General features: G+C 38.7%; 1 non-coding gene across 1 annotated transcript; it reads right to left on the minus strand.

Annotated features, from left to right (window-relative positions):
- Positions 1-3,464: 3,464 nt before the first annotated feature.
- LOC128775149 (U6 spliceosomal RNA) lies at positions 3,465-3,575 on the minus strand. Its single transcript, XR_008419800.1, has one exon. It is a non-coding gene; the product is annotated as a U6 spliceosomal RNA (small nuclear RNA).
- Between the last annotated feature and the right edge of the window lie 19,906 nt (positions 3,576-23,481).

Consider the following 23,481-nt stretch of genomic DNA (forward strand, 5'->3'; position numbering starts at 1 on the left):
TAAAATTCCTCCTCTGCTATCACCTTTCAGCTTCTTTTTTTTTTCTTTTTTCTTTTCATGTTTATTTATTTATTTTGAGAGAGGAAGAGAGCACAAATATGTGTGAGCAAGCAAGGGGCAAAGAGAGAGAGTGAGAGAGAGAGAAATCTGATGTGGGGACCAATCCCACCAACAATGAGATCATGATCTAAGAGCCTGATGCTTAACCAACTGAGCCACCCAAGTGCCCTTTGGCTTCTTCTATTTTAACAAATTCCTTTTATATCATTGTCCTATGCCTGTCTTTTTACCTTAGTTTTAATCATGGTATATATTTTGCATTAACTTTTCATGTGTGAATAATCTTAGCAGACTCTTCTCCATGAATGTTACATCACAAGCATTTTCCCTATCACTATCTGCAAAATCATCATTTCTGCAAATGCAGATAGCTTGACATATAACATATTTATTCTTTTTTGGCGGGCAGAGAGTTGTATATAACTCAATATATAACATTGTAGTAGTTTCTTTTTTCTTCTCTTGGACTTTACCTTAGAAACTAAAGAGTTGAAATTCTTAAATTGGAGTGATGAGATGCTTTACTTCGGTGTTGAGCAAGACAAAAAATAGTGACATACTTTTGAGCCACTCAGTTTATCACAGAATTCCAGATGACTAGAAGAACCAGTGGGAGGCACAAAAACAAACCAAACATTTTGTCACCAGATGCATGATACAAAAATGTCTTTCTCCTCTTTTTATTAAAAAGAAAAAGGAAAATAGAGGGGAATATTTCCATGTACACACATTCACAAGATTGCATGCACATGAAAATAGGAACACTGAAACCACTGACAGGGTTTCAAAATGTATTTTTCTAGGCTTATATTACACTTATCACATTTTTATGTTAGCCTGCTGAATTCTGAAGTGTGGGATCATCATCAAAATGACCACAATATCTTGTAATGTAGAAAGAATTATTTTTGCCCATTCTTGTGATAGATCCATCACTGGTAACATTCCTTCCCTTGTCAACCACAGACTGCTTCCTTCTTGTAAAAACGAGCCTGGGCTTACTGGAAGTAGTGTCTGTACCATCTTACCTTTCTTGGCTTGATTCTCTAAAGGGTTATTGATGGGGAGGAGGGGCTGATATTCCTACTGGGAGTCCTCATGTGGCTATCATGGGAATGTCTCTAATGAAAGACAAGTAGGATCTAATGAAGAGCAGGATACAGTGGAGCAGTGAAGTCGAGTCTTGCATGCTTCTTCTGGATTTCAATTATTCTGGGCAGTCTAGTAGATTCTGAATTACCAGCAGCTGCTCACTTGCTCACTTTCTTGTCTGCCACAGCTGCCACCAGCTGTTCTCTCTTTTTTACCCGCGATCCAGATGCAAACAGCTGTTCTTTCTTTCTTTACAATTGTCAACAGTGGCTCATTTTGCCCCAAACACACGGACACCTGCAGCAATAGGAATTCTATTTTTCAGTTGTGGTGAAATACTGGACAGCTTTAGGAAGGTTGAATGGAGGAAGGGAAAGAAGGAATGAGAGGTGGTTAGATGTACAAGGAGCCTGTGTTGGCCGACTGGAAGATGGATTGGATACTTCTAGTTGTTTTGGGGGCTGACTAAAACAATGACGGAAGATACTCATACCTCTTCCTTACTATGACATTCACTTTAGAAAGCAGAGAATCATCACTTATAAAAATAATTCCAGGAAACTGAGCATCTATAAAGAAATTATGATGGTGCTTTAAGGGCTTGGTCTTCATTTATTTATTTAAGAAGTATTTATGGACACTTATGTCAAGCTCTATTCTAGGCACACAGTAGATGTTAAATAAGTGAGTATGCATTAATGAACACACATACATATTTATCAGTCTAGTCTCAATGATATCAAAAGACAATATTAAAAAAAATTTTTTTTCTGTTGGATTGAGCCTCTCTTCTACCTGCCCTTCCCCCTCCCCCCATCATTAGGATTGGGGACTTTGGGATTATCTCCTTGATCAAGAAATACTCCTGGTTCACACATCTCTCCCTTTTTTGCTGGGACTAGAGTGAGGAAAGTAGAGATGGAGAGGAAGGGAATTCACATTTATTGAGCATTTAATGTGTCCCCATTACTGTGCATTATTCTTTATATAGGTTATCTCATTTCATCTTCATCAGAAGCATTACTATTCCCATGTAGCTTATGGGGAAACTGAAGTTGGAAGCGTGAAGTTACTAAGGCCACAGAGCCAGGGAATGATAGCCAGGAGTAGACAAACTCTCCCACTCCAGAGCATAAACTCTTTTCTCTATAGCCTGCTTCCTTACATGCTTTTTCTTTCTGCTATTCAGAGAATATTCATGTGAGTATTAGAGGATAGTAATAGTGATAATTGGGTTTAATGCTGTGAGTGTAGAAGTAGTGGTCTAATTGGTTCAAAGTCTCCATCTTCAACCGGAAATTGGGTCAAATTTCATTCACCATTGTAAGCTGCAGAGCACTGTCATAAAGGCTGAAATAAAATATGAGATACTGAGGAGTCATAGATAAAGTTGTTGTCACAGAAATAATCTCTACATCCCCAGGATGTTTTCTGTTAACAATGGGTTTTGAAAGAGTATTTGACCAAAGTAAGGGGGACCTTGATACCCTCATTTCACACCCTAAGTCCATCCATTAGTATCCAAAGAACGTTAATGATTATCCTTTGGGATACTGAGTGGGAAGAAACTGGCTGAGGCTCTAAGGAAACTTCCTATGGTTTAAGGAGCCATTAGGAAAAGCTCCTTATTCTTGTAAAAATTTCCCGAACCTTCAGGGCTGGGTTTCTGCAGCTGGCCAAGAATCAGCCTCAGTTAGGATCCTGCCAAATTGGGCATCAACAGCTCATTTGGCTTGGAAAAAAAAGAAAGGAGAAACAACTGACGTTTGTATACTTGAAATTATGAGCTGTTTCTCTAACAAAGAGACCAAACACTTTCGGCTTGTTTTACAGTAAACATACACATTGAACAATCTGGTTGGTTAGCAACTGGCTGTGCATATGTAGGACATATGTGAACACATATGGATGCATAAACTCACATATGTTCACTTAAAAGGACACTGTCAAGTCATTTTATGAGGTTTTTTGTTCTCTGGGCTACATTGTTTATAAAATCTTCTTAGAAGCTTAAAAATACAATTTCTTTTCCTACTGATTTTTGTTCTTTTTTTTTTAAAGCAAGTATTTTGAATGACACTCAAATAAATGGGACTGGTTCTATTTAATACCAACTCCTACTTAAACATATATAGCAGTAGACTGTCCAATCAGAAGCAGAGCACTCAGAGTGAGACAATTCCTTATGAAGAGAAGAATAACCAACATCTGCCCTTAGAGTAGACATTCCAGAATTGAAGAGTACTCACAAGATTATTTTCTGGCATCCCAGTGCTTTTATGTATGTATGCATGTATGTATGAATGTATTTTTAAAATAGGGAATGCTTTACGAATATGCATGCAATCCTTGCACAGAGGCCATGCTAATCTTCTCTGTATTGTTCTAATTTCAGTGTATAGATTCTGCTGCAGCGAGCACCCAAGTGCTTTTGGGGTTAGATATCAAATATAGATAATGGCGACCATGATAAAACCTATTTTTCTATTTTCTATAATATTTTAGCAATATTTTTATAGCTTATTTACTAAGCAAAACCCCCTGTAAAATATCCTTGCTTTGGGCAAGAGCTGTGAAGAATCAAATCAGAATGTCTAAAACACCTGGAAGGATGCTCAAAATCACAACTAGTCGGGAAAACAAAAGTTAAATAATGGTGTTATCTCACTTTATATTCATCAGGCTGGCAAAAGAAAAAAGCAACATTGCACATCACTAGTGGAGATGTGAGGAAAAGGGCACTTTCATATATTGCTGGTGGAAATGGGGATTTTAAAGAGCCTTTTTGAATGTAAATCTAGCAACATTTCTTAAAATTGAAAGTATATACTTACCCTTCAATCCATCCTTCCTCTCTTGCGAATCTAACTTATAGAGACAGGAACACTACTATATAGGATATAAACGCAAGATTTCCACAGCAGCATTATGTATTGTGGCAAAACAACAACAACAGATTTGAAATCTAGTGAGTACCCTTTAATAACGGACTGTTGTTGAATAAATTAATGTATGTCTATACCATGGAATATTATGCAACCTCCCAAAAAAGTGAATTGGAACAATACTACTTGCTTATAAGGATTACCATCAGATACTGTGGAGGGAGACAAGCAAGGTGTATAGAAGAGTAAATTATAAGAGCCCATTTTCTAAATCATTGATCTAAAACACTTTTATAGGTATACATTTGTCTCTGTCTATATCTCTCTTGTCTGTACATGCATTTGTATAATGTCATATGGTAATGGAAACAAACATGAATGGATACATACTAGGTTGTTAAATGGGCTGTCTGGAAGGGGGTAAGGAGGAATTATAGGGGTGGTGCATCAGGCAAATAAACAAGAAAGGAAAAGCCTAACATGAGAACATCTGGTGTGGTCACAATTATGCAAATTATATGTGTATATGCCTACAAAGGAATTTTTGAAATAACAAGAAATCATTAAAATAAAACATTCTCATCTTCTAGTTTTCAGGATTTCCATTGATTGAGATAAAGGAGGATGTGAAAGTTCTGGAAGAAGTCAGATAATCATGAAAAAAATTGAACTTGAGGGTTGGCCGAAGACTTTTTTTTATGAGTGCAAAGTTTCCCCGTTTAAGATCTAGAATAGCAGGTTACATTTCAATCATTTCAGGGTACTGGTGCCACCAAGTGGTGTCTGGAGCAATTGTTGGTGGCATTTTATTACCCTACCAGTGAAGGAAGCTCTTGGCTTACCTACGCTTTACATGGTAGCAAGCGGTCTGTGGAGGGCTCCCCTTCTCCTTGGCATGAAGCGCACACCTGTGAGCCTGGCACTGACATGAACAGGAAGTATGAGAACAGATAGGGAGCAAACAGCTTTTCCCTAGAATCGGAGCTCCCTTGGTTTTTCCTACTATCAGGTGCTCGGCTATGCCTGTCGTTGACCTGTCAAGTCCTTCGAGATGTGTGTAATGTTTTTTAACTACTTGCACAAGTAGTACAACCTATCTGACTTCTTTAACTGCCGACGTCTCCTATAGATTTTCTCTTTTCATTGACACCATCCTCGCTGGGCCTCTTATTGTTTCTTTCCTAGCGCCCTAAGAACGTTTTCATGGGCTTTCCTATCCTCAGTCTCTTTCCGGTCTGTTCCGGCCAAAACTCACTTCTGGACTAAACTTCCTGAAGTTATGGTCATTTAACAACACTATTCAAAAGCTTTCAATTGTTTCTCCCTGCCCAGCATCAAATTCTGACATCAGATCGGAAGCTTTTAATAGGGTGACAATATGTCTCAGTTTGCCTGGGATGGTCCCAGGTTACTTCTGTTGCCCCAATGTAATTATTGTGATTTTATTCACTCGCAGAAGTGCTGTGATTTGGATAATACACTGTATGAACATTCTAGCTCTTAACCACTTGGTTCCCCAGCCTGTGGTACATACAATAAACAAGCCAACAGAAGAATGTCTAAAGTTTGTGGCAGATGGGGGCGCCTGGGTGGCTCAGTCGGTTGAGCGTCTGACTCTTGGTTTCGGCTCAGGTCCTGATCTTACGGTTCCTGTGTTCCAGCCCCGCATCAGGCTTTGCGCTGACAGCATGGAGCTTGCCTGGGATTCTCTTTCTCCTTCTCTCTCTCTGCCCCTCCTCTGCACGCTGTCTCCCAAAATAAATAAACTTAAAAAAGTAAATAAATAAAGTTTGTGGCAGATGGAGGAATTAGATCCGAGAAGAAAGTATATCTTTTTTCTTTAAATGTTAAAAAGCTACTAAATATGAATTATTTGGTATTTATTACCTTATTTAAAATTTATTTGCTCTGTCATTTAAATGATAACTAGTATTTTTTTGTTTGTTTGAACTCGAGTAAGAAAATCGACCTTAGTAGTTTTCACATAGCTCTTTTGGTTTTTCATAGATGAGAAGAATCCTGTTTGGGGTCTGGGGAATGTCATATTCATACTTTGTTACCCAATGTGAAGAATATTCAACTAAGTGATAACACAGAAATTCTAAAAATTTGGAGGAGGTAGAAACACCTGTTCTGTGAATTCCTTCAGCACAAGAGGTCATGACTTATTTATCCAGCAATTAGCAGAGTCCTTGAGCATTAATGCTCTTGAGAAAAATTTTGAGCAACGTCTGCCCATTTGTGGAACTGAAATGTGGGCACTGCACTCCGGTTTAGGTATCTTCTATTCCTGCTTGCTGCATCTTGGTTGTATTGACAGGTTGAGTGTACACTGAGGAAAATGCTTTGCTCTTAGATCACTGTTGCTAGGAATGTACTGAGTTTTGTTGTTTTTTTGTTTTTGCAGTAGAATAGATTTTGAGCTCAACCACCCATTTTCTCTTACCCGGTCCTTTTCATAACCGGTTAAATACATTTTCAACACAATGATAGTTTGTGTTCTTCAAAAGGATTTTCTGTGAGAACCAGACCTATAAAGGCTTGGAGCTGTGACCTCATTAAACCACACACTCACCAAGTGACTAATAGTCATTTAATGCCTGCCCGCCTCCAGTGCAGATCTTTTCCCTTACTTATGGTCTAGATTGGAGCCACTCTAAAGTCCAGGAAGTTGGAGATCAGTTTAAGCTATTCTTTAACTAGCTGAGAGTCATTCATTCATCATCATCCATTTATCTCCCATGTGCCCCACCAGGTTCCGGGTATATGATGGAGAACCAGCATGCCTTTTGGGAGGGGAATTTTCCAGCAGACACACACACACACACACACACACACACACACACACACACACAAGTGGTCAAATGCCTACGCATGCACAGGCACACACACACACAGGGAAGCTTTAGCTTGTTATGTTAATGGACAGTGAGAAACCTCCCTCTTCATCCTCTTTTCCAATGTAGCTTATTTTTTGATACTTTTTCCTGATTCCATCAGCATCATCAGGAGCAGAATCAGGCTTTAGACACGATGCATCGACAGATATTTGGCATTCTGTCAGCTATTGGCTTTCCTTTGTGTACTTCTCCTTTTTGTCTGAGTGTGTGTTTAATGGATCTGCATAATTTAGATATAAGGGCAAGATGTTTATGCCTCATGTTTCTAAAGATGCCCCAGATTGTGAGTTCTTCCAGGTCAAGGACTGTATATTATTTAGTGTACGGACTCTGCCTCTTTGACTACCTGTATGGGTAGTCAAATCCCAGCCTGTATGGGAAATCCCAGCCCTGTCACTTAGTAGCTTTGTGGCCTTCGATAAATGATATAACCTCTGTGTGCCTCAAATTACTATCTGCATGATCTATGTCTTGGATTTTACTGTTTTTTAACAGCCTTATTGAAATATAATTCATATATCATAAAATTCACCCATTTAATGTACAAGTCAGTGTTTTCTAGCATATTTACAGTTGGTGAAACCATGCCCACAATTTAGTTTTAGAACATCTTTATCGTCCCAAAAAGAAATCCTGAACCCATAAATAATCACTCCCCATTCCAGCCTACCAGTTTTTATGATGATTAAATGAATTACTATATGAAGAGCACTGAGAATATTGTCTGGCACCAAGTAAGTGTTATGTAAATAATGGCCATTATTATCCTTCATGTCATTATTAGCAATGTCATTACTACTGTCTCTGTGCCTTCAGTCAGTACAGTGCCTGATACTTACTAGCTCCTGGCTAAATAAATAAAACAGTGAAAGATAGTGGAAGGCACCATTATTTCTTAAGTATTCTAATAATGGTGAGGGAAAAGCCCTGTATTATATATTATAAAGACATAATGAAACGTACCACAGAATCTGTATTACAGCACAATATTTTCATGAAGAATGATATTTTTAAATGGGTTTTTTTTTTTCCATAACAGCTTGATGGGATGGCATTGATGATTGAAGAAAATTAGTCCCAAATCCTGAATGCTGATAAGTAGACTTGTGACCCAAGGAAAGGCACAGATGCTGAGTCTCTGTATAGTTACCTGTAGAATGAAATTGGATTCATTCAATGATTTCTAAATTTACTCCTCTTTCTTTTTTTTTTTCAACGTTTTTTTTTTTTTTTAATTTATTTTCGGGACAGAGAGAGACAGAGCATGAACAGGGGAGGGGCAGAGAGAGAGGGAGACACAGAATCGGAAACAGGCTCCGGGCTCCGAGCCATCAGCCCAGAGCTTGACGCGGGGCTCGAACTCACGGACCGCGAGATTGTGACCTGGCTGAAATCGGACGCTTAACCGACTGCGCCACCTAGGCGCCCCACTCCTCTTTCTAACATCCTGAGATAGTGTCTGCCAATAAATGTCATGAGGATTTGTATTTATATATGGTAACCTACACACAAAACCACATGACACTCATTTTATGATCTTATTTGTTACAGTTCCACAGTGTCTTGTGTTCCCAAAGAGAACATAAGCATGGGTCACCTCCATCCTTACATCCCCCAGTGGCTTCCCTCTGCCTATAGGATAAAGTCCAAACTCCTTGACAGAGCACACAGGCCTCTCATGGGTCTCTTTTTGCCTGAGGAATATCCACCCTCGGTTCTCCTGGGAGCCATACAACTATTAGTTTGCAGATCCAGTCAGATTCCAGTGCCTGTAGGCTTTGTAGGACTGCTGTTCAAGAAGCTCTCTGCTCTCCCGGCCAAGATAGGCCAATTTTCTCCTGGAAATTTTCAATAAAGAGAAGGAAAGATTGAAAGTAGTTGGAAGTGGTTTGTTTCAAGCTGTTGCTGACATGTATTATAGATTAAGGCACTCTAGGAAGATTGTCCTTCGCAACCATTACCTGGATCCCTTCGGGTGTCTTGGATTCTTTCAAAGACATGCTTATTTAATGTTTCCTTTGCTTCTGTATGTTATCCACATTCTTTTAATTAATTGTCTTCTCCTTTTCCCTATTTTCTTTGGCATAAGTTGGCAAAATTCTGTTTCTCCTGACTGAAGAGAACTGCTAACCAAACAGAACTAACATGAAATTCTTTTATGATCTGCCACATCCCATCTTCTGACTTAGGTTCCTAAAACAGAACATACTTTCTTACGGCCTCCTGTCAGAAAAGTCTTTCTTGTCTGCCTAATGAATTCCTATTCCTTCAATGATGGGCTTAGGCACTCTGTGGCAAGGCCTTTCCTGGCCTCTTTCCATGCAGTTAGCAGCTCTGACCTCCCTGATCCTATTGTATCTTGGATGCACGCAGCAATATTTAGAGCCAATGGTTATTTTTTCTTATTTTTGGAGAATATTGAGGGGAGCAAAATACACCACCCCAAAATATACCACTTTGGCATATTGATTATTTTGAATTAAAGTTATTTAGGAAACAGCCAGTGCAGGAAAGACACTCTGACCTCCATATTCCCCTGAAGTAGGAAGTAAGGCTCCCATGTGAGGGTAGCGTTCCTATACAAAGACGGTAGAAGGCATCCTTATCACCAGAGATAAGGAATTCGAGGCTGAGAAGGCTGTATACACAAACTTTGTCACTTCTTCCTTAATTTGCTACCCCACGCCCATATTCCTTTGTTTTGTCAAATCTTCAGAAATAATTGTTTCTTTGTCTAAAAGATGTAAAAGCTGCCTGCTTGGCCACTTCTCTGAGTCATCTATCTTTGGGGCTTCAGTGCATACAATACTGAAGTTATTTTTCTCCTGTTAATCCGTATTGTGTCAATTTAATTATTAGACCAGATGAAGAACCAAGAAGGAAAGGAGGGTACAGCTTTCTTCCCCTACATCGTAGGATCAGTGTAATTTTCTTTATCTGCCTGCCCTTTTCCCTCAACCATGAGACCTATATAGAATGACGACTGTGTGCTGTAGGTGTGGTTGCTGAAGTATCTCTTGGATTTGCTCCAACTTTTTCTTTCCCGGAGAAACAGCCTCTAACTTGCTGACCTTGCTCTCTAGTCCTTCCCCTACTGGGGTTTGACTACTTACCATAGTAAAACCAACTCGATCTACTCACTTGCTTAAAATACCCATACTACCCCTCCCTTACTTTCCAGAATGGAGTCCCTTGCACGTAAATGGATAGTCGCAATCTGGTTTCTGTTGGGACTTTAAGGAAAGGTTCTATAGCATATTTTTTCAATGTTAGGATGTCATGGATGTCAAGTTACCCTTTTGATTTAATGCAACCTTTCCGAGGAGAAATGATAAACCACAAACCGGTCTTTTCTGTTTTTGAAAACAAGTATGGTAAAATGTATTCTGAGCCCGTGGTAGCTAGTATATGGTTAGAATTTCCCAAAATTGAATTCTTCCAGGTCAGCTGGAGGTATCTTTTAGTTGTTGTGAGCAAATGCTTAGCCAGAGATCTCCAGAGATGACTTTTTTCTCCCCCCACCCCAAACTCAGATAGTTTGATAGTTATTTGCAGGAAAGAATAAGGCAGATCTTCCTTATTCTGTGGAAAACATTTAATTGGTTTACGTCACTATGTAAGTGTGAGAAAATAAGAATCGTTTTTCTGATGGAAGGGTATAACTAGCTCTTTTATATTTTGATGTGTTTAAACCAAAATCTAGGAAATTTTCTCCAGCCTGGGGGAGAAGGTGATGTTGGGAAGAGTCCTTTATGTGGGAAAGGAAGGAGCAGTGCTCTGGCAAGTGGCCATACAGGTCACCAGAAAGCGAGCAGCTATAAACTAGGAGGGTGGACCCTGTGCTCCTGCTGCTACCACAGGACAGATAAGGATGAAGGGGTCCTTTATTCGCAGAACCTTAGAGGGTGACTCTTGCAGTCCCCGGAGCCTACATCCAAAGAAGTCCAAGTCCAGTGGCTTTTATCGTTAGGAAATCAGTACCCATCTTGATCCTGGAACATTCATTTTCAGATTTCACTTTTTATTCATCTCTAGCAAAAAGAGATATTTTAAGTCTTGAACACTAATTTGAGTTAAACATATTATAAGTCTTCTCACCTCTACCTCTCCTCAGCCCTGAAAGAAAGGAAGAAAGGAAGAAAGAAAGGAAAAGAAAGAAAGAAAGAAAGAAAGAGAAAGAAAGAAAGAGAAAGAAAGAAAGAAAGAAAGAAAGAAAGAAAGAAAGAAAGAAAGAAAGAAAGAAAAACGATAACCAAATTGACGGTTTCTTTAAAGACTTACTCTCCTGCTGGTAGTTAACATGGGCTGGTGTTCATACTCCCAGCATTATGAGTCTGTCATAGCAACTCAGGGTTTGGGTTTTTAAAAACTAAGTTTCTTCTTGGCCCATAGCTACCTCTCGCCTTAAGTAGGATGGTAGATCCTTCATATAAAGTACATTTGAGTGCAGCTTCCATGTGCAAGGATTCCTTTACTGGGCTTCACAAAGGACATAGCAACGATGGTTCAGCCTTCATGAAGAATCTAAGGTGAGAGGTGAGAGGTGAGAGATGAGAGGTCTCCTCCAGAACTAACCAAAGGCACACACCTATAATAGGACCACAACTAAGAAGAAAATTCTGGCAGACTAAACTGTTTTTCTCTCCCTTTAGATTTTTAGGAGAAAGAGGCAAATGGCCATAGCATAACTCTACAATAGAGATTTATTTAAATTTTAAAAAAACAAACAAATAACTTTGAAAGTACAGCTTATATGTGTCTCCTCTCACCTAGAAGAAAGGTAACCAAAAATAGAACAGTGCCTGGTACAGTATAGTACTCAATTATAATTCTTAAGTAAATAAATCTTGCTTTCTCCGTCCATTTTCCCAACCCCCTTACACTTTCTCAATCTTGTAGCTTCAGTATTTTTTCTAATGTCCCAGATGTTAATGTTAATCATAATGGCTAATACTTACAAACTCCAGTAAGGTTATTACCGTTGCTAAGCTTTGTGTATATGTACGTATGTGTGTATATATGTTTCTATACATATATATTTCCATACAACAGCCCTAAGAGCTTAACAATTAGGTATTCTTATTTTAAAGACAGAGGAATGAGGCGTTTAAAGGGTTAAAAAGCTTGCAAGGTCATATAGCTAGTAGATGACAGGATTCAACTCTAGACACAGTCATTGCTGGGTCCTCAGTTACAAAAAAAAAAAAAAAATCCCTAAATATATCCCTCTAGGCTTGCTTAGTGAAGTAAGAAAGTGAATCCAGGTCTCACAGTGATTGAGGAAGGGGGATTGCTGTGTAACCTCAGTTTACCAGAAAGCCAATTACATGGGCTCCGTCCTGACTTTTCAAGGCTTTCAAGTAGAGATCAGCATAATATGTCTCTTAAAATTGGCAATGATTGGAAACTTGTTCTGTTCTGGATGCTGTCCTAAGTCTTCTTACAGACAGTGTGTCTGGAATGATCACAACAAACCCATGGGTAGAATTCCTACCCATGCTTGACAGGTGAGGACACTAAGGCTTGAGGAGTGGACATCACTTGTCTGAGGTGACACTATTGTTAGATACCTGAGGCGGAACTCAAATCTGGGCCCATCTGACTCTAATGTTTATTTTACCCCAAGTATTATCCCCTATTTTTTAGGCATTTCCAATTGATCTGCCTTTCCAACACAGTTAGTGGCAATATGGTAACTGATGTGTATTTTAATGAGCTGAACGTTCCACAGAGAATTTCTTGAGCTTTGTTCTTACTACCAAATATTAGGGAAGCAAATGGTAGAAATTCTTGCCAAACTTAAATTGGGATTATTCCTCTTACATATTTTTCTTACACATGGTTGATTAACCATTAAAACCATTATGTTAGTATTGAATAACCAATGTATTCTGGTTACAAATGTGGGGAAAAAAAGGAAAAGAATCTGTAAGGCTGTAAGCTTAATATATCATTATACTGCACATTTAATTATGGGTTATTTTGAATGAAAATGGATATTTCCAAAATTATCAGTAAACTTTGACTTTTTTACTAGAGTTCAGTTGTCCTTTTATCTTAATTTTAGCTATTAACACAGGAAGAATGTCTCAATCATATTTCTGTGTTTGTGAGCATCATGAAGGTGAAGGTTCTGATTGCCAAGCACTTTGGCCCGAGCAAGAGCTCAATAAATGCTACGGAATGAATGACAAGGATCAACTTAGCCTGAACTATGAAACTGGCAAAGTTTGAGTGCTTCCTTCTTGTTGACCTGCTTTCTCCTTCTCGAATGCCTGATCACCCCTAGACCCTATCTGCTGTTGCCGTTTGCTCCAAGCCCTCAGTAAAATAACCTGATCAACGCTAACATTGGTGATTTGTGTTATTTTCTTTTCATAAGTATTTACAATTTCCAAAGGAGGATAAAGATAAGACTGAGTGTACCTGGTAGAATTTTACTAGCCACAATGAGCAGGAGGCCTCCAAGACCTGTCAGACCAGTTTGGGAGCAGGTGACTATTGATATATTAGATGAGCTATTTAAGAGAGAACACTGCACTTCATTTGCAGGCATTAGCATGGCCTTGCCTTTACTGTGTCTGGACTCTTGCCTTTATCTTTCCTCTAGTCTCGTGGTGATTCTGTGCCAAGGGCAGGATCAGAGATCAGAGTACTTGCCACCTGGCTTAGGACTTGCTGCATTCCGCTGCTTGTCTTTATTTCAGTGCCACATATGAGATTTTTTTTCCCTCTCTCACTGTATTTACTTAGTGCAGTGTCTTTGATCCATGGACACAATCACCATACATTGTGAGGGTTACTGGTGCTGAAGACAATTAATAACAGCAAAATGTAACCCAAATAGACATCTCAACAGAGTCCAAATGAAAAACCTGTCTAATTTCCTAACATTCATTTGGAAATTGGCAAACTAAAGTTCTTGGGCCAAATTCCAGCCAACACCTGCTTTTGTACACTCAAGAGCTAAGAATGGTCTTCACATTTTTAAATAATTGAAATAAAAATCAAAATAATAATATTTTGGGGTGCCTGGATGGCTCAGTTGGTTAAGCATCCAACTTCAGCTCAGGTCATGATCTCACAGTCTGTGAGTTTGAGCCCCCCATCGGGCTCTGTGCTGACAACTCAGAGCCTAGAGCCTGCTTTGGATTCTGTGTCTCTCTCTCTGTCCCTCCCCTGCTCATGCTCTGTCTCTCTCTGTCTCAAAAATAAATAAAAACATAAAAAAACTAAGAAAATAATAATATTTTGTGATGTATAAAAATTATATGAAATTCACATATCAGCGACCATAAATAAAGTTTCGTTGGAATACAGCCATACTCATTTACTTACATGTTGCCTATACCTACTTTTGGGTAGTAATGGCAGAGTTGAATAGCTTTGACAAAGACCTGCAAATCCTGAAATATTTTTTATCTGGACTTTTATAGGAAAATTTGCTGACTCCTGATTTGGTCACTCATCTGGCACCAACTAAGAGGGCTGCCTGGAAACCATTGTGAAGCAGACCCATGCCACTTTACCCTTGTAGCCATTTGTTTTCTCAGGAAGCTTTTCCAGCTTGATTAATTGCATCAGTGGGTATTAATACGGGACAGTCAAGCTCATATTTGCCCGTGCCACTGAACTGTCTAGGTTGCATAGCAATGGTGACGTGTTACCAGTTCCCTACATGGAAATGATGAGATAAAAATAGGAGATAGAACTGCAAGTGAACATTAACAATACCATTGACATTATTAGTTTTATAATGTAATGTTTCTGCCTTGTACACATTTCTATAACTGAGTTTAGAAGCCATTATGGGAACAAAGCAAAGCAAGACCAACAAACATAGTTCTCTATTTGGAAAATGTGAACAGATGAAGGCCCAGAGAACCTCAACAACCTTCCAAACACCCCATAGCTACTGAATGGTAAAACCAGGACTGGAAGCCAGGTATCCCAACACCTCATTGCACTACACTGTTTCTTGTTGATGAAACTGCCATCTGTACAAAACTGTGAAGAATACCTTTATAGATTTCAGACTGGGGTTCTTCTTTTTGCTCATTTCCCTGAAAAAGCGATGTAAAGGGATTTAGCTAATTTAAATTAGGCCTAATCTATCCACTTTTTCCATTAGCAGGTAATGAAATTAACAGGATCTTGGGGGGAAATGTTTTCTAACTTCTTCACTTGAGAGGATGAGATTGTTGCTAGATGAAGCTTGGAATTAATATCAAATGCATCTGTGGCCCTTAGATTTCATCCCCAATCAGTAGATCACAGATGCATACATTTAGTTTGTATATAGATTTTTTTTTTTTTTTTCTACAGACAAGAACTTCTCACAATACAGGATATACTTAGGTGGTGATTGATACACCTGTGATCAGGGATGCCATGTACAAATACTTGGCTAGCAGTGGTTTGGCAGTGTGAGTTAGAATTAATGGCTTTTGACACTGGAGTTTTTGCACTGCTAGGTTTTTATAACTGTAACCATACCTCCTGGAGGTGATGAGTTTCCAGTCTTCTGAATATGTTGCCCAACCAGGAGGCATGTGTTTGCAAAGTTGCATCCTAAGCAACTCAAAAGGAACAGTATTGCTTTGGAGAACAATGCAAAACTTCTGATCTTAGCGAGTATTTCTTTATATATGGAAATCCTCAGGAAAAAAAGAGGACCAGATGTGTGAAATTAAAGAGAATTAAAGGATTAATGCTGTACATCCAAAATGTGTGTAAATTTAGTGTCAGCATTTCCTTTAATTGATTTCCAGGGCTTTGTCTTGGGAGTTCTATATTATTGATGGTGATTCTATGTGCATTGTATGGATGAACATCTGATGAGTTTATTAAAGCAGAGTGTATTTATGTTTGTCTTAACAGCTAAAATGTTTTCTTTAATTTGTTCTTTGACTTTTGTCCATGTGTCTTTGTTTATTGTGGAAAACAGTTTGTTGAATTGTAACCAGTTTGAAACATAGTGTAGCGAAGTCAGATTATTCAAATAATGGGGAATGGGGTGCTCTTTACCTCTTCTTATTGGCCAAGTGATGTCATGATAGGTAATATGTGTAAGATTTATTCCTATGTTTCATTAACTGAGGCCAGCAGGGCAAATGGATACTTTTTGTCTCTATCCTGACTCCTGTCCAAGGGTAATTGACTTATGCTAAAAATAATGCAACTGTTATGTTGATTAGTCATGAAAAGAAAAAAAAAGAAAGAAAGACCAGAGCAAACCCTTATAGAAAACCCTTTTTCTTTCCTCCTTTCCTCTGTTCCTTCCATCCATTCATCCTCTCTCCCTCCCTCCCTTCATTCCTTTTTAACTGTTAATAGTTTGTTTGTTCTCCCTATAAAGAGTACACTAATGTTGTTCACTTACTCTTATACTCACCTGGGAGAAACAACAATTAACTTTGAACATGGAGACAGGTGGCTGAGCAGACTTTTTACAGATCCGGTTAATTAAGTCTAGACTGGAAATGGACCAAAAAGGAATACTCAGTAGTATTTGTGTGAGAGAGACCTGCATTGCAGCTGTTCTCACTAAGCTCATTGAAGACATTTTAAATGAAACAAACTGTTGGCTTTGATGAAACTGTAACACATGATGTAGCATGAAATGGGAGAAGAGTGCAAGTCTCCAAAAGTCACACAAGTGATGAGATTTTTAAATTTGTGTGCTTCCCTTGGGTGTGACGGCCTCATATTTGGAATGCTTTGCATAATTATGAATGTGGAACTGTTTTGTTTTAAAGTCTGTTGTGGGTTTAGCTGGTATCTGTATGCAACTTTATTCTTTTTTATTGTCTAACAAGAGATGCTTATTTTCTAGAATCTTCCTTATAGAAAAAAAGTCCATTAAAGTGAGCTTAACTCTCTGAAGATGGATTATATAGCATAGATATACATTCTCTGTGTTTTGATGTCCTTAATTTGTAGATTTGGCATCTATAGCAAGATAGCATTAGTAAGAAAATATAGTTTTACAAGATTTTAAGAGAAATGAGTTATTCTTTTTTTTTTAACTCCTGAGGGCATGGTTTATTATTAAAATGGCCCCGTGCTATGCCAGTCCTTCTGTCTGCTCCAACTGAAATAAATAAAGAAGGGTCCTTTCAACAGCCAAAGAGTATGATGTGAGGAAAGTCAAAACCATAATTAAACAGTTCAGGTAATGGAAATTTCTCACAAAACATTTTTTTGAAGAGGGAGTGCCCAAAGACAGTTTTCACATTGATTCTACATCAAAAACATCTCAAGGTCAGAATAATTTTCTGAGACAAATTTTCCATAGAAAACAGTATTGTTTCCTGGTTCATTGTGAGAAAAGATGGTCCTTTGAATACTGCAAGACAGGGAAGTTCACGGTTAGCATGACTGCTTTCGTAGGAAAGAAATGCAGTTGTTCAGGGAAATGCCTTTGTCTTTTAAAAGGGACCAGACACATCTGTCTGCAGCATCCACGTGGGATTATTAAACCTCGTGTTGCATAACATAAGCTTCAGGAAGGAATAACTATTGTATGATCTTATATTTATAAGTACTTAACATCCTTGGTCTGTTCTTATACTATAAAAAACAGTAAGCTGGTTTAACCTATCGATTCCTGCATTTAAATCATATGGGGAATAGCATGCACTTTGTGTATCTCTATATAATAGTATACATTTATCATTTCCTGAATGGGTATGGCCTTTTTTTTAAAAAAATAAACAAAATATTTACATATTACCAACTCCCCTGGGCCATGTGCAGAAGAGAGACAGGGAGGAGGAACGCAGCCCTTCCCAGAGTTACTGCCAGCTACAGTATTGCACTTTCACCCAAACTGTCTGGCCCCACAGTCTCAAGCACGTCACTGAGCCAGTCTGAATCTCAATTTTCTTTTCCACACACAAGGATTACAACATATAACTCAAAGTGTTATTGTCAGATTTGACAAAGTGGTATGTAAACAGTTTCTGGCATACAAACAGAAATGCGTATACACCAACAGACACCTACACATGGTCATCTCCAAACCCTAAAGAATTCAGGAAAGATCTTTGTAACAGGAAAGGGTATGTGCATAACTTCTCAGTGAGTGTTAGCTGTATTAAGGACTTGAAGCAAAAGTGCTGTGCAGTGAAGAGGAGAAAGCATGTATGCCACATTTTCCAGTGGACCATTATGCAGGGTTGAGCCCTTTCTTCTGCCCCTGGACCATGGGAGGCAGAGTGGCAGTACACCTGATGTTCCAGGACTCTGGAAGGAGAAAGATGGGCTTGCATTCTGGATGGTCACTTCAAATTCCTTAAAGTGGGGCTAATATTGTACTTGGCGCTTAGGAGAGTAACCAAAGTTGATGAATGTAAATGTATATATGAATGTGAAAAGCTTAGCACAGTATCTGACATATTGTGTATTCTCTATCATAGTCTCTATCAAGTTTAGCTTTTTTATGTTTGAAATGCAAACAGGAATGGCTCATAATAAAAGGTACATTAATGTGAAAAAATTGAAACTGAAGAGGGTGGAGGTTCCTGGGTGGAGCTCCAGGGCTATGATTTATCATTTGGAAGATGTCCAAATGTCCTGTGAGGACATTGTTGATGGCATCCCAGATCCATGTAGGACTAGAAATGCATAGAAAATGTAATGTGACGAACCTGTTGTTGAATTACAGTCCCAAAATTAAGTGTAGAGTTTCCAGGGCCTGAGCTGGTAGGTACCACTCGATACTACTATTGTCTTAGTATCCTTGAGAGATGCAAATAGGAAAAAAATTTCTTAATTATAAGAAAATACCAAAAACCTTTTTGCTAAGCTATCAGCATAGTTTTTCCTGAAGAGACATTCTCAGTAAGCAGGTGCCTATCAGTGAGTAAAGGATGTGTGTGTGTGTGTGTGTGTGTGTGTGTGTGTGTGTGTACATGAGTACAAGCCCACATTTGCTGTTGTAGGAGTGACTTGAAAGGAAGCAAGAAAATAAACCAGGGATTGTTGAGTGCATTGACCCATGAAATTTATTTACTTTTAATGTTTAAGTTTTTAGTTATTTATTTATTTTGAGATGGACAGAGAGAGAGAGAGAGACAGCACGAGTGGGGGAGGAACAGAGAGGGGGGAGACAGAGGATCCCAAGCAGGTCCAATACTGTCAGTGCAGAGCCCAGTGTGGAACTCCAACTCACAAACTCTAAGATCATGACCTGAGCCGAAATCAAGACTCAGATGCTTAACTGACTGAGCCACCCAGGCAACCCCACCCCATGAACTTTAAAAACATAAATACTGGAGACTGATCTTGAAAACTAGGAAGAATATCTCAAATGTCTAGTAACACTGGGTCTTGAGAATTTAGCATTAGAATGCTGTGTATCCCCTTCTCCTGACTGCTGACATCACTTCATTTTTGTCTTTATCCACATGCACCTTCCCTCCTTTACTAGAGTTTCAGAAGAAGAGGTGTCTCCTCTCCTGTGCAAAGGTTGTGCTCTGTGGGTCAGCTCTTCACCTCTGTCAAGGCCAGGACCCTGTTCTCTCATTGTTTCCTCTCTCATTTGTATTTTCAATCTCTCATTTTCTGACCCTAATGTTGCACCTGGTGTACATGCTCGAGCCTCTCATGGATATTTAACAAACATAAAGCTCTTGTCCTTCTTTACCTACCTCTTTATCTCCTACCTTTCCCTTCTCACCAAATTCATCCAAAAATCTTGTGTGCTTATCCTTACATCCTTAACTCCTATTCACTTGCTAAAAATTTAGTTTAGGGGCTCCTGGGTGGCTCAGTCGGTTGAGTGTCCGACTTCAGCTCAGGTCATGATCCACAGTTTGTGGGTTCAAGCCCCACATCAGGCTCTGTGCTGACAGCTCAGAGCCTGGAGCCTGCTTCGGATTCTGTGTCTCCCTTTCTCTCTGCCCCTCCCCTGCTCATTCTCTGCCTCTCTCTGTCTCTCTCTCTCTCAAAAATAAAGAAACACCAAAAATTTTTTTAATTTAGTTTATATTTTTACCAAAATGTAAAATTTGGTAAAAATCTCAGTTTAAATAGCCAAATAGTTCCCCAAGGCAATATGCTTTAATTTTATCTTTGTATTCTTCGTATCCCTGCAAAACATACTATTCTCTGATTTTTCCATTGTCAGTAACACCTGTTGATCATTTCTGTTCTATGAAAGATGAAGATTTCTCTCTAACACCATCCTTCACACATGTACTCCAAGCCCTTCCTTTCCAATATAGTTATATATTAATTTTGGTGTCACACAACTATAACTGTCAAATATCATGCATAGGTGAATGACATGGTATTTCCTTTGCCACACACCTTTTTCTACTTCCTGGAGTTAACATTTTTTCTTTCCCTCATTTGCCCAGTCTTCTGTGTATTTATTTAACCCGTCCTCTGTTGTCTAAATCTGCTCTCACTGTGTTCAAACACATCAGGGATTCTATCAATTTCACCTTTTGCAGACTTCTCTCCTGGAGCCTTCTGACCTGCTCTGGTTTGGGCTGGCTCTGACCCACACCTGGCACACAGCTGTCCTTCTGGAATCTCTCTTCATCACTCAGGATTTCCTCTGCCTCACCCTTGAGGTGGATTCCCTGTTTCCACACCCTCATTTGCGTAGAATACTCCCAGTCATTTCCGGAGAAAGGATGCATGGGTGTGTGTGTGTGTGTGTGTGTGTGTGTGTGTGTGTGTGTGTAAATATTTTGGGTACTTGCATGTCTAAAAATGTGTGCAGTCTATCAGCACACTTAATTGGTGGTGTGGCTGTATATAGAATTCTGAGTCAGAAATCACTTTTAGAATTTTGAAGCTAAGAAATCCAAAGCTATGCTAATTCCTCATCTTTTGCATGTGACTTAATCTTATTTATATTTTAATTAAAATTTTCTACTCTCTGGGATGCCTAGGTGGCTCAGTCAGTTAAGCAGCTGACTCTAGATTAGGCTCAGGTCATGTTCTTATGGTTCATGAGTTTGAGCCTTGCATCGGGCTCTGCACTGGCAGTGTGGAGCCTGTTTGGGATTCTCTCTCTCTCTCTCTCTCTCTCTTTTTTTCTCTATCCCTTCCCAGCTCTCTCTCTCTCTCTCTCTTTCAAAGTAAATTTGAACTTAAAGAAATTTTTTTTTTCTCTCCAGTTGCTTTTTAGGAACGTAGATCGGTCCACAGTGTTCTACACTTTCTCACAGTGTGCCTGATACTAATATATTTGTACCTCTTTTGTTTTTTTCTGGACTCTCTACAGATGCTTTCAATATAGGAAATGCTCTTACATTTATTTGATGGTTTCCTTTCCTCCATTTGCTCTGTTCATTCTTTCTGAAATGTCCACTATTTGAACATTGGGCTTCTTTGATCAATTCTCCAGTGTTCTTTTCTCTCTTATCTATCCCTTTATCGTTTGCTCTATGTTAGAGATTTCCTGAATATCTTCTTACCTTCTTCCTAAGTATTTTGTTTCTGCAAAGATTTTTATTTTTTCAAGGGCTCTTTCTTATTCTTTGGTTGTCCCTTTATTTGTAACATTTTGTTCATATTTCAAGGGCAGTACACTTTCTGACTATATGAATCGTAGTTTTTTATGGTTTTCACCTCCCTGTGGAGTTGGTTATTTGTCGAGAGGCTTTCTTTAATCATTTGGGGATTTTTGCCTGTCTGCTCATGTTAAGGTGGCAGCACTAAACACTGATGGCAGATTCTCAGAGAATAGGGTATATTCTGCACTGTGGACCATGGGCATGGTGGCAGGAGTCAGGTAAGCCTGTTTCTTGGGGAATCCTCGATGTCGGTATTTTTAAGGTCTTTTATCTTTGGCTGGCTAGGGTCTCTGAAGAAGATTCTTTTAGTCTGAAGTTTACTTATTATTTCTGTCTCCACTGTGTTCTGTATAAACCTTTATTATAAGCCCCCTGGGACTTTTTTTGCCCTCATTTGTTTTCACATATATTTTAAGCTTTTTGAGGGTAGGAACCATGAATGATTCATGTCTTAGTCTCCTGAGATTAGCATTCTGTCTGGCATACAGGAATATTTCAATATACATTTGTGGATGAACAGATATGGGAATAACAGTGGAAAGTATATGTGTCATTTGCACTGTAGGGAAAAATTTTCCCTACAATGGAAAAACTTCAGTGCTCCAATGGAAAACTCTGCTTAGGTTAGGTCTTTCCTTACTGGGTTGGGTTAACCAGTTTTGATTTTATGGAGGCTCTGGGCCTTTTATTGCCTTTGAGCTACTTTACAATCCTGTAAATTGTAGACAATTGATAACAATGAATAATAATTCTTGTTTTAGGCATGAAAATAAATTAAGCACAATAGAGATTTCAATTGACTTCTCTCTCACTCCTGAAGTAGCTAACTATGCCTTCATTTGCACATTCCTTTCAATATTCTTGACCTACAGACTGTCTTTAGAGTCTTCATTAAATCTCTTATAACTTTTTTTTTAATGTTTATTTATTTTGGGGAGATAGAGAGAGAGAGAGAGCATGAGCAGGGAAGGGGCAGAGAGAGAGGGAGACACAGAATCCGAAGCAGGCTCAAAGCTCTGAGCTATCAGCACAGAGCAGGGCTCGAACCTACGAACCATGAAATCATGACAAATCGTGAGATGTTGACCTGAGCGGAAGCCCGGCGCTCAACCGACTGAGCCACCTAGGCTCCCTGAAATCACTTGTAACTTCGTATCAACTGCTTCATTAATGACGAATTAAATAAAATCTTTAACACATCTTCATTTGATATATATGAGTATTATGACATTTATTATTATTATTATTTTAATTCTTTAACTGTGACCCAAACTTGTCTAATGATGATCTTGGAAATTTTAAAATATTTTATGAAATGGTCTAAATAAAACTCATTCTAGAGATGATCTGAAACCATCCCTCCTATGGGGCATCAAGATTATCATTGAAGATGAATAAAACACATTAGTCATACAGGAACAAGTTTGAAGCCTTTTGTCTAATGGGAGGCCTGACTTCAGGATCTGTGTGCTAAAACTTGCACAACTTTTCTAATAACTCCTCTTATCCCATGAGGCAGAGAACAAAGACAACTTTTTTTTAAGTATGTAGGAAATCATATGGGACCCTTATGGGCCTCTGGGCATATGGAATCAGAGATGTGGGGATAGTGTTGAGGATTATAGAAAGGAAGATTTGGCAGAATAATAAAGAAAGGAAAATTACATCTCAAACACCCTTTCAATCTTTATCAAATTGTAACTATTACAAAGATTATTTAACCATAAAGGAGTCCACCTTAATTAGATCCACTAACTTCTGGGAAATGCAACATATAAATTACGAAAAGCTACTCAAGGAAAGCAGGTCAGTTTAAGACTGGCCATACAGAAAACTAATTTGGACCAACTGAAGAAAAAAATGAGAGTTAATGGCATGCCTTATTTATGGCAAACTTTGACAAGAAATCTAAGTTTACAAAGGCTAAGTGTTACAGAGTAAGATCTTAACTAGCTTTGCTTTAATGAGAAAATTCAAGTCATTTGTAATCAGCACATAAATTGTATGCAA

The sequence above is a fragment of the Panthera pardus genome, unplaced genomic scaffold, assembly GCF_024362965.1.
Source record: "Panthera pardus isolate Hobbes unplaced genomic scaffold, ASM2436296v1 HiC_scaffold_6, whole genome shotgun sequence".
Taxonomy (NCBI): domain Eukaryota; kingdom Metazoa; phylum Chordata; class Mammalia; order Carnivora; family Felidae; genus Panthera; species Panthera pardus.